The sequence below is a fragment of the Zalophus californianus genome, chromosome 8 (genome assembly GCF_009762305.2).
Source record: "Zalophus californianus isolate mZalCal1 chromosome 8, mZalCal1.pri.v2, whole genome shotgun sequence".
Taxonomy (NCBI): Eukaryota; Metazoa; Chordata; class Mammalia; order Carnivora; family Otariidae; genus Zalophus; species Zalophus californianus.
In genome coordinates, this window is record NC_045602.1 from 90,579,600 (window position 1) to 90,588,915 (window position 9,316).

Consider the following 9,316-nt stretch of genomic DNA (forward strand, 5'->3'; position numbering starts at 1 on the left):
TTATATATAAAATAAAATTTTAGAAGATTTAAATTAAAATGTTCCTTTTATAGTAGAACAATACAAAATAAAATATCTGGGAATACATATAATGAAATGTGCATTGGTATTTGAAAAGCCATTTTTTCAATTTAATCTAAAACACTCCTGAGGGCCAAAAGAATATTTATTTATTTATTTATTTATTTATTTATTTATTTATTTATTTATTTATTTTTTAAAGATTTTATTTATTTATTTGACAGAGAGAGACAGCGAGAGCAGGAACACAAGCAGGGGGAGTGGGAGAGGGAGAAGCAGGCTTCCTGCTGAGCAGGGAGCCCGATGTGGGACTCGATCCCAGGACCCTGGGATCATGACCTGAGCCGAAAGCAGACGCTTAACGACTGAGCCACCCAGGCGCCCCAAAAGAATATTTAAGACAGCCGAACATATAGCTATTGTCATTAGGCAGGAAAACTCAACATCAAACAGATTTCCATTCTCCCTTATTTAATTTATGAATATGATGTGATTCCACTAATAGTATCAATAGTTATTTTTAGGACTCAAGGTTCACATGAAAATATCAAGTTCTGAAAATAGAAGAGTAATAAGGGGCTAGGGAAACAGGTATTATAACAGGATAAAGCTGCAATAAGTGTGGAAAAGAAGCAAGAATACGTGGGCAGATTAGTAGAACAGACTATAAGGACCAGAAACACAGAAGACCTTAAACACAGAAGCCAATATAGGATAGAAGCCATCTGAAGGCAGCATGGAAAAAAAGATATATTATTTAATAATTGGCAATGGGACAATTTGGTAGTAATTTGGTAAATGAAATAAGCTGGATGCATATCTCATTATCTCAGAATGAATTCCAAATGGATCAAATATTTAAATATAAAAGTGAAATGAAAAAGAAAACTAGAAGTAACATGGAAGAGCTAGTGTATACACACACACACAGAGTATGAGAGGCTTTTCTGACTACATAACAAAGCTCAGAATAAGAAAACAATAATTAATAAATTTAGTTACATAAAATTAGAATTTTGGCATTGCACCCACAAGGCAGTGAAGTCAAAAGCCAAATAATTATTTAGGAGAAATCAGGATATGCTGCCAATATCGTAGAAATTGCTTACTGCCCTAGCATATTAAGTGCTCTCCAAAACAAAAGACCAGCAGTCTGATAGAAAGACAGGCATAGCAGCTGAGGGGACTGAAGTGCAAATGGGTGTTGTGTCAGTAAAGGACTTGCCCTCTCCCACAGTACCAAGCTTTCACCAAGCAGTGCAGTAATATGCAGAGTGATACCACCCAGCTTTGGCTGTGAGGAGTGAAAACACATGCTCTCACACATCCCTGATGGAAGTTCTCACTGGTACAGTCTCTAAAAAAGACAATTTGGAAATAAATGTCAAAATTAAAAATTTATGTACACTTTGATCCAGGAATTTCACCTCTAGAACAGAGATAAAAGACTGGACACAAACTAGATGTCTCTCAATAGTAGATTGGTTAAATAAATTATGGAACATCCCATCAAGGGAATGTTCCACAATCTCAAAAAGAAATGAAGGAATTCTTTATGTATTGGATATGAAATAATTTCTAGGATAGAGTATTAAGCAAATACAGCAACGTCTGGAAGAATCCTTAAATAATCTATCATTTGTGTAGAAGCAGAAAGGGAAGAATATTTGTGTATGTGTGAATGCTCATATGATTTATTTGCTTTCACATGCATAAAATATCTCAAGAGAGATACATAAGAAGTGGGGTGGTTAAGGGTCAGAGATAGAGGTGAGATTTTACAGAAGACTCTCTTTAGTTGTTGAAATTTGAACCTCATGAGTGTATTACCATACATACATAAAATTAAAATAAAAAACCAAAGAAATCAATCCATAGAAACTAAAAGGAATCCTGCAATTCAAAACGATAATGACAGAGAAATCACTAGAAAGGTAAAAGTTTTATAAAATGAAAATTTTCACAAATGTGTCAGCTGAAGGGCTTAGTCAGTATGGAGAGAAGATGAACCTTTCCAGTAATCAGAGACATCTGACATCTGGAAAGCCCACCAAGTAGGCACAGAGGAACAGGGAGCTGCACATGGTGCAGGAGAGGATGAGGAGATAGGGTCCTCCCCCAGGATGAGCAGGGCAATCTACCAGTGCATAGTAAGGCTAAGTCCAGAGCATCCTCCCTGAGACCTGGCAGTACTACCCTGGCTTCACCATTTGCTAGGAAACCCTCATCTCCCTGAGTTATGTGCTAGCTTCCCAGAGGCTTGGCTAGTTTTTTTGTTTTGCTTTTAATTTACTTCCTTTGTCAATGTCCAGCACCTAGTAATTTGAAATGTAGGACTCAGGTTTGTCAGTCATTCCCAAACTTGACAAATTAACATGACCTGGAAATTAAAAAAAAATAATCTGAAAACCAAGTCAAACTCAAGACAAATTATTCATGGTCTTGGGGAGGGGGGCATTTCAGACAAGGGTGGAAACTGTTGATGTAATTTTATGGGGCCAATAAAGCCTTCTCTGTTCCCTGTTCTTGAGACAGCCATTAAGCACGATGACTGTTCACACAGTGGGTGCGAGCTCTTTCACTGGGAGATATGCAATAAGCCCTCCCCTTTCTGTGGTCTCCCCATATCCTAAATGACCCATCCTACCAAAGGGAAAAAGAAACACAAGAACAATAAATAGATGGAGACTTCAAATGCAGAACATTTCCACAGGGCTGACAGAGTTGCTCTTGTGGTTTTTGCATCGTGCTTTTTTGTTTTGAGTTGATTTTTACATTTACTTTTCATTTATGGGAAGTTAGAGGTCAGCTCTGTTTCATCACTTATCTTGTGGAATGGCAACATTTTCAAGAACACTCTGTTTTCGCCAAAACAAATGACCTGTCCTGAATAGATTTTTATTATGAATGAACTATCTCTGTGCATTCTGTTCAGATTGAAGAAAACCCACAGGAGGATAAGAGCCCAAGAGTGCCACTCACTTGGAGTAATAGCTGCATCATGCATATATATTGGGGGCCAGACAGGGTCTGGGAGGTCACGTCCCACAGACGGGGCTGCTACCTTAATCAGTTATTTGGGTATGAACACCTCTTCCTTTACCTCCTGGGAAATAGGCTTTAGCTTCATCCCTTGTCCTTGTGAACTTGGCTGTGAATGATGTGTCTGCCAGGCTAGGACAGGAAATCACTCAGTGACCTGGAACGCCGACATGTTCTGACTGATGCTGGCCTTGGGTCTGGCTTCTTGGAATGGCAATTTTGAAAAGATTTCACTCTGTCCTTGATTTGAAGATTCTCTTGGCTCAACTAAATTGCTTAGTCCTCATCTTCAAATTGGTTTTGTCCCAAAATTATGTCTCCTTTTGGGTCAGAACTTCAGATTATTCAGACTTTTCTTAGGCTAGATTCTGGGTTAACTGTGGTTCTTGATTGATCAGTACAACACCCTTGTTTTCCACACATTTGATAGGATGTATGATGGGAGGGAAGAGGTAGGGTACAGGCTGGGGAAACCTTAAGATAGACTTTTGGAACAGTAAGCACATTCTGGTTAACTTTCCACTTCACTTTGTTATGGTGTCCCCAAAATAATTCATAATGATTCTGATACATGAATTGAACATTTCTTTTGCATCTTTCTGTATTTTCACAATGTTTATTTCATGCACCCTCAATAAACAGATGGCTGGTTCCCACAGGTTATGGGGTTCAGGGCAGTTAGTTTTGCTGGAGAGCTTGGCTTGATGTGTTCAGTCTAGAAGTCCAGGCCTGCCTTGGCGTGGAGAAACCATGTTAGACTCATGCAGATCCAACATGCTTTCATGGCAGAGCCCTGGGAAAAGAATGTGATGTCCTCATGGGTCTTCTGATTAGTGAGAACCTCCTCCATCTTGTCTCACACTCAGATCCCATTGTACCAAGTCCATCCCAACCACTCAGTTTGATCTGAGGACCATTTACAATAGATTCCACTGAGTGTTCTTGTTACAAATGTGTGCTCCTTGATCTTACTGAGTCATAAGCTCTGAGCCTAGAGCCAGGAAGTCTGTATTTTCAGCAATATTTTATGCACTGTAGTCTAAGAATTGCTAATCTAAAGGGACATGTTCTCCAGATCACAATTTGGGAAATGTTGAAGAAATATCTTAGTGTTCCCCAAGTCTATTGTTCATAGGAACCTTCAGAAGAAATATTTAGAAATTCAGATCTCAGCTACACCAGAGCCTTACTTAATCAGAATCTTTGAGAGTGAGCCCAGGACATTGGAATTTGAACAAGTTACAGATGATTCTTCAGTAGGACCTTGGTGCCTTGGTGAAGTCTCTCAATTTCTGGCACCTTCACAATTTTTGTCATATGTGTCTTTTTCTTTATTGAATTACCTTATCATTTAAATTACTTTTTATTCCTCTTTTAATTTTTAAAATTGCAGTATATCTTAAATATAGTAAAATTCATTATTTTTGATATATAGTTCTATGAGTTTTGATAAATACATGCTGTCATATAACCTACACCACATTCAAAGTACAGAACCATTTCTTCACTTTCCAACATTCCCTGATGACCTTTATAGATATCCCATCCCCAAACCCTAGCCCCTGGCAGCCACTAATCTAATTACTTACCCCCATATAGTTTTGGTGTGTAATACCTATAATACTGAACATTATATAAATGGAATTATAAGTATAACCCTTTGAGGTATCCCATCCCCAAACCCTAGCTCCTGGCAGCCACTGATCTAATTACTTACCCCTATATAGTTTTGGTGTGTAATACATATAATACTGAACTTTTTAAAAATGGAATTATAAGTGTAACCTTTTGAGTCTAGCTTTTTTCACTGAGAAGAATGCATTTGAGAGTCATTTCTACTGGCGTATATCAGTAGTTTTCCTTTTTATTGTTGAGTAGTATTCCATGAAAAGCAAGTAAATGGATTTGTTTATCCATTCACCAACTGCAATACATGTGGGCTAGTTCCACTTTTTTTTGGCAACTATGAATGAAGCAGCTCTAAACATCTATGTACCAGTGTTGTTTGAACATGTTTTTATTTCTTTTGGAAAAATCTCCAAAAGCAGGGTTGATACATTGTATGGTAACCTGTGTATGTTGAACTTTATAAGAAATCATCATATTGGTTTCCAAAGTGGTAATATCATTTTTGAATTCACAAAAGCATTGTATGAAGTTTCCAGTTGCTCTGTTTTGCTTGTTTATTTTGTTTCACTTTTTAGCCAGTCTAACAAGTGTGTAGAGGTCATTGTACTTTTAATTTGCATTTACTAATTATTAATTTTGTTGAACATCTTTTTGTATTTTTTTTTACCAAATTCAAATCTTTGATGAAGTGTCAATTTAAATATTTTGCCATTTTTAAAAAGATTTTATTTATTTATTTGAGAGAGAGAATGAGAGAGCACGAGAGGGGTAGGGATCAGAGGGAGAAGCAGACTTCCTGCTGAGCAGGGAGCCCGATGAGGGACTTGATCCTGGGACTCCGGGATCATGACCTGAGCCAAAGGCAGACGCTTAACGGACTGAGCCACCCAGGAGCCCATATTTTGCCATTTTCTAATTGAACTTTTCTTTTCCTTTCTTTTCTTTTTCCTCCAGTTTTATTGAGACATAATTGATTTAGGGCACTTTGTAAGTTTAAGATGTACAGTGCAATGACTTGACCTACATGTGTTATGAATTGGTGACCACATTAAGTTTAGTTACATTCATCATCTTGTCACCAGCTAGACCCCAAGACCTGGCCTTTACTGCCCACCTGCTTGTGCTTACTAACCTCTTACATTTTCCCTAAGCTCTTCTTTCAGGCTTTCCTCTTAACTTAGGCTAATGAAACTGGAACCCCCACCACCCACCCCAGGTGATGGGACTGTCCTGAGAAGATGACCTGCTGGCCCAGACAACCCAGACTCTTTGAGCCTACCCCTACCCCCAACTCATGCCTATGCAGATGGACGATGGAGTGACCCCTGGAATGACCTACAATTATGTTTACCTCATTATAGTACTGATATCTCCACCCAAGGAGGAACACAAGTCTCATTTACATAACATACAGTGTGTGTATAGGCATGTTTCCTTAAGGCACATGCAGGACCTTATCCCCACCTCTGCATACAAAGACAATACTTCCCTATCTAAACATTCATCCTAACCCAAATCAAAAGGAACCCATTCACCCTCTCTGTGAGAGTCAGGGCTTTGGAAGCCATTCCCTGTGATCTCCTTATTTGCTGCAAATAAACTTTTCTTCCTCGGACAACTCACCTGGTGCAGTTTTTGACTCACCGAGGAGCAAACTCATGTGGGTTCAGTTAAAATTACACATAGATTTAAAAAAAAAGGGAAAAAAAAGTTTTTTCCTTGTGTTGAGAACTTTTAGTATCTACTTTCTTAGTAACTTTCAAACGTACCACTGGCAGTGTTAAGTATAGTCCTTGTGGTGTACGTTACATTCCCAGTACTTACTTATCTAATCACTGGAAGCTTATACCTTTGGCCACTTTCATCCAGTAAAATTAGGGAACACTTCATGAATTTGTGTCATTCATTCAGGGGCCATGTTACTCTTCTCTATATCCTTTCAATTTTTAGTGTACATGCTGCTGAAGCAGGCACTTTTTTTTTTTTGGAATTTTGAGAGTTTTTTAAATATTCTGAAACAACAACAAATCCCTCCTCAAATATAGGTTTTGTAAATATTTTCTCTCAGTTTTGGCTGCCTTCATTTTCTTTCTTTTTTTTTTTTTTTAAAGATTTTTATTTATTTATTAGAGACAGAGAGATTGAGAGTGCAAGCAGGGGGAGCAACAGGTAGAGGGAGAAGGAGAAGTAGGCTCCTTGCTGAGCAGAGAGCCCACCTTGGGGCTTGATCCCAGGACCCTGGGATCATGACCTGAGCAAAGGAAAACACTTAGCCAGCTTCCCACCCAGGCACCCCTGGCTTCCTTAATTTTCTTAGCAGTGTCTTTATAGAGCAGAAGATTTTTAATTGATAAAATTTTATTATCATATTTTCCCTTTTATGTATTGGATTTTTGGGATCATAATCTAAGAAATTTTATCAAATATGCAGTTAAAAGTTTTGTATGTTTTCTTCTACACATTTTTCATTTTAGGTTTTACACAATACATTTTGAGTTAGTGTTTGAATACAGTGAAAAGTGTAGGTCAAGGTTTATTTATTTTGCACTTGAATTACAACTGTTAGAGCAACTTTTGTTGAAAAGACTGTCTTTCCCCACTGAATTGTTTTTGTACTTTGTCAAAGATCAATGGTCCATACATACATAGTGTAAATCTACTTCTGCACAGTCTATTCTGTTCCTTTGGTCTTTGTGTCTATTCCTTCATCAAAACCCACTGTAACTCTATAGTAAGTCTTGAAATCAGATAGCATGAGTCTTCCACTTTGTTCTTCCTGTCCAAAATTGTTTGAGCTATTCTAGTTCTTTTTACTTTCAATGTAAGTTTTATAATCAGTTTGTCTATATTAAGAAAAAAATATGTATATTCTTCAGGGATTTTCTTTGGGATTTCTTTGGGATTGCATTGAATCTATAGATCAGGTAATAGGGAATTTGACACCTTAACAACACTGACACTTCCAATTCATGAAGTGATTTATAGTTTTCAGTACACAGACACTGTACATATTTGGATGAATTTATACTTCGATATTTCATGCTTGTTTTTAGTTCTATTATAAAGAGTATTGATTTTTAAATTAACATTTGGCCATTGTTCATTGGCAATGCAAAAAAATATAATTTATTTTTAATTATTTACCTTGTATCTTGCCTCATTAAATTTACTCATTCGTTACAGTGTATTATTTTTAGATTCCTTGGGATTTTTGACATAAATATATAGGGATTTTTATTTCTTCCTTACCAGTCTGTAAACCTTTCATTTCTTTTTGTTTTCCTTACTTTATTGTATTAGCTAAGACTTTCAATGTGTTGTTGAATAGGGATGGTGAGAACATCATTTTAAGGAGAAACATTCATTCCTTCTTTTATTATTAATTATGATGCCTCTTATAGATTTTATTTTTTTAAAAGATACCCTTTATTGAGTTAACTAAGTCCCCTCTATTTTTAGTTTACTGAGAGTTTTTGATGATAAATGGGTATGAAACTTTGCTTTTACTGCATCTATTGAAATGATCATAAGGTTTGTCTTCTTTAGTCTCTTGATATAATGATTTCTATAGCTTGATTTCCAAAAGTTGACCCAACTTTGCATTCTGAGGGCAAATTTCATTTGGTCATAATTCATGACTCCTTTTCTGTGTTACTGAATTTGATTTGCTGTTATTATTATTATTAATTATTTTTGAGGATTTTTGTGTTTCCTGTTATGATAGGTATGGTAATATCTAGTTTTGATTTCAGGGTAATGCTACCCTCATAGAATGATTGGGGAAGTATTTCCTTCTCTTCTGTTTTTTGGAAAATTTTGGGTCAAATTAGCATTATTTCTTCCTTAAATATTTAACAGAATTTTCCAGTAAAGCCATCCTGGGCCTGGAATTTTCCTTGTTAGAAGAGTTTTAAGAAAACATTCAATTTTTTTAATATAGATAGAACTATTCAGATCATCTATTTCTTCTTGAATGTGCTTTGGTAGTTTCTGTTTCTCAAGGAATTTGTTTAATTTATTTATATTTTCAAATTTAGTGTATGATGAATAATATTTCCTTATTAACATTTTTTTAAAGACTTTATTTATTTATTTGACAGAGAGAGACAGTGAGAGCAGGAATACAAGCAGGGGAGTGGGAGAGGGAGAAGCAGGCTTCCCGCTGAGCAGGGAGCCCTATGTGGGACTCGATCCCAGGACCCTGGGATCATGACCTGAGCCGAAGGCAGAAGCTTAACGACTGAGCCACCCAGGCGCCCTACATAATTAGTTTTTGATGTAGTGTTCCATGATTCATTGTTCGTGTATAACACCCAGTGCTCCATGCAGAATGTGCCCCCTTTAATACCCATCACCAGGCTAACCCATCCCCCTACCCTCCTCCGCTCTAGAACCCTCAGTTTGTTTTTCAGAGTCCATCGTCTCTCATGGTTCATCTCCCCCTCTGACATACTTCCCTTCATTCTTCCCCTCCTGCTATCTTCTTCTTTTTCTTAGCATAGGTGCATTATTTGTTTCAGAGGTACAGATCTGTGATTCAACAGTCTTGCACAATTCACAGCGCTTACCATAGCACATACCCTACCCAATGTCTATCACCCAGCCACCCCATCCCTCCCACACC

General features: G+C 37.2%; 1 pseudogene; it reads right to left on the reverse strand.

Moving 5' to 3' along the window:
- Positions 1-6,562: 6,562 nt before the first annotated feature.
- LOC113938801 lies at positions 6,563-6,662 on the reverse strand (annotated as a pseudogene).
- Between the last annotated feature and the right edge of the window lie 2,654 nt (positions 6,663-9,316).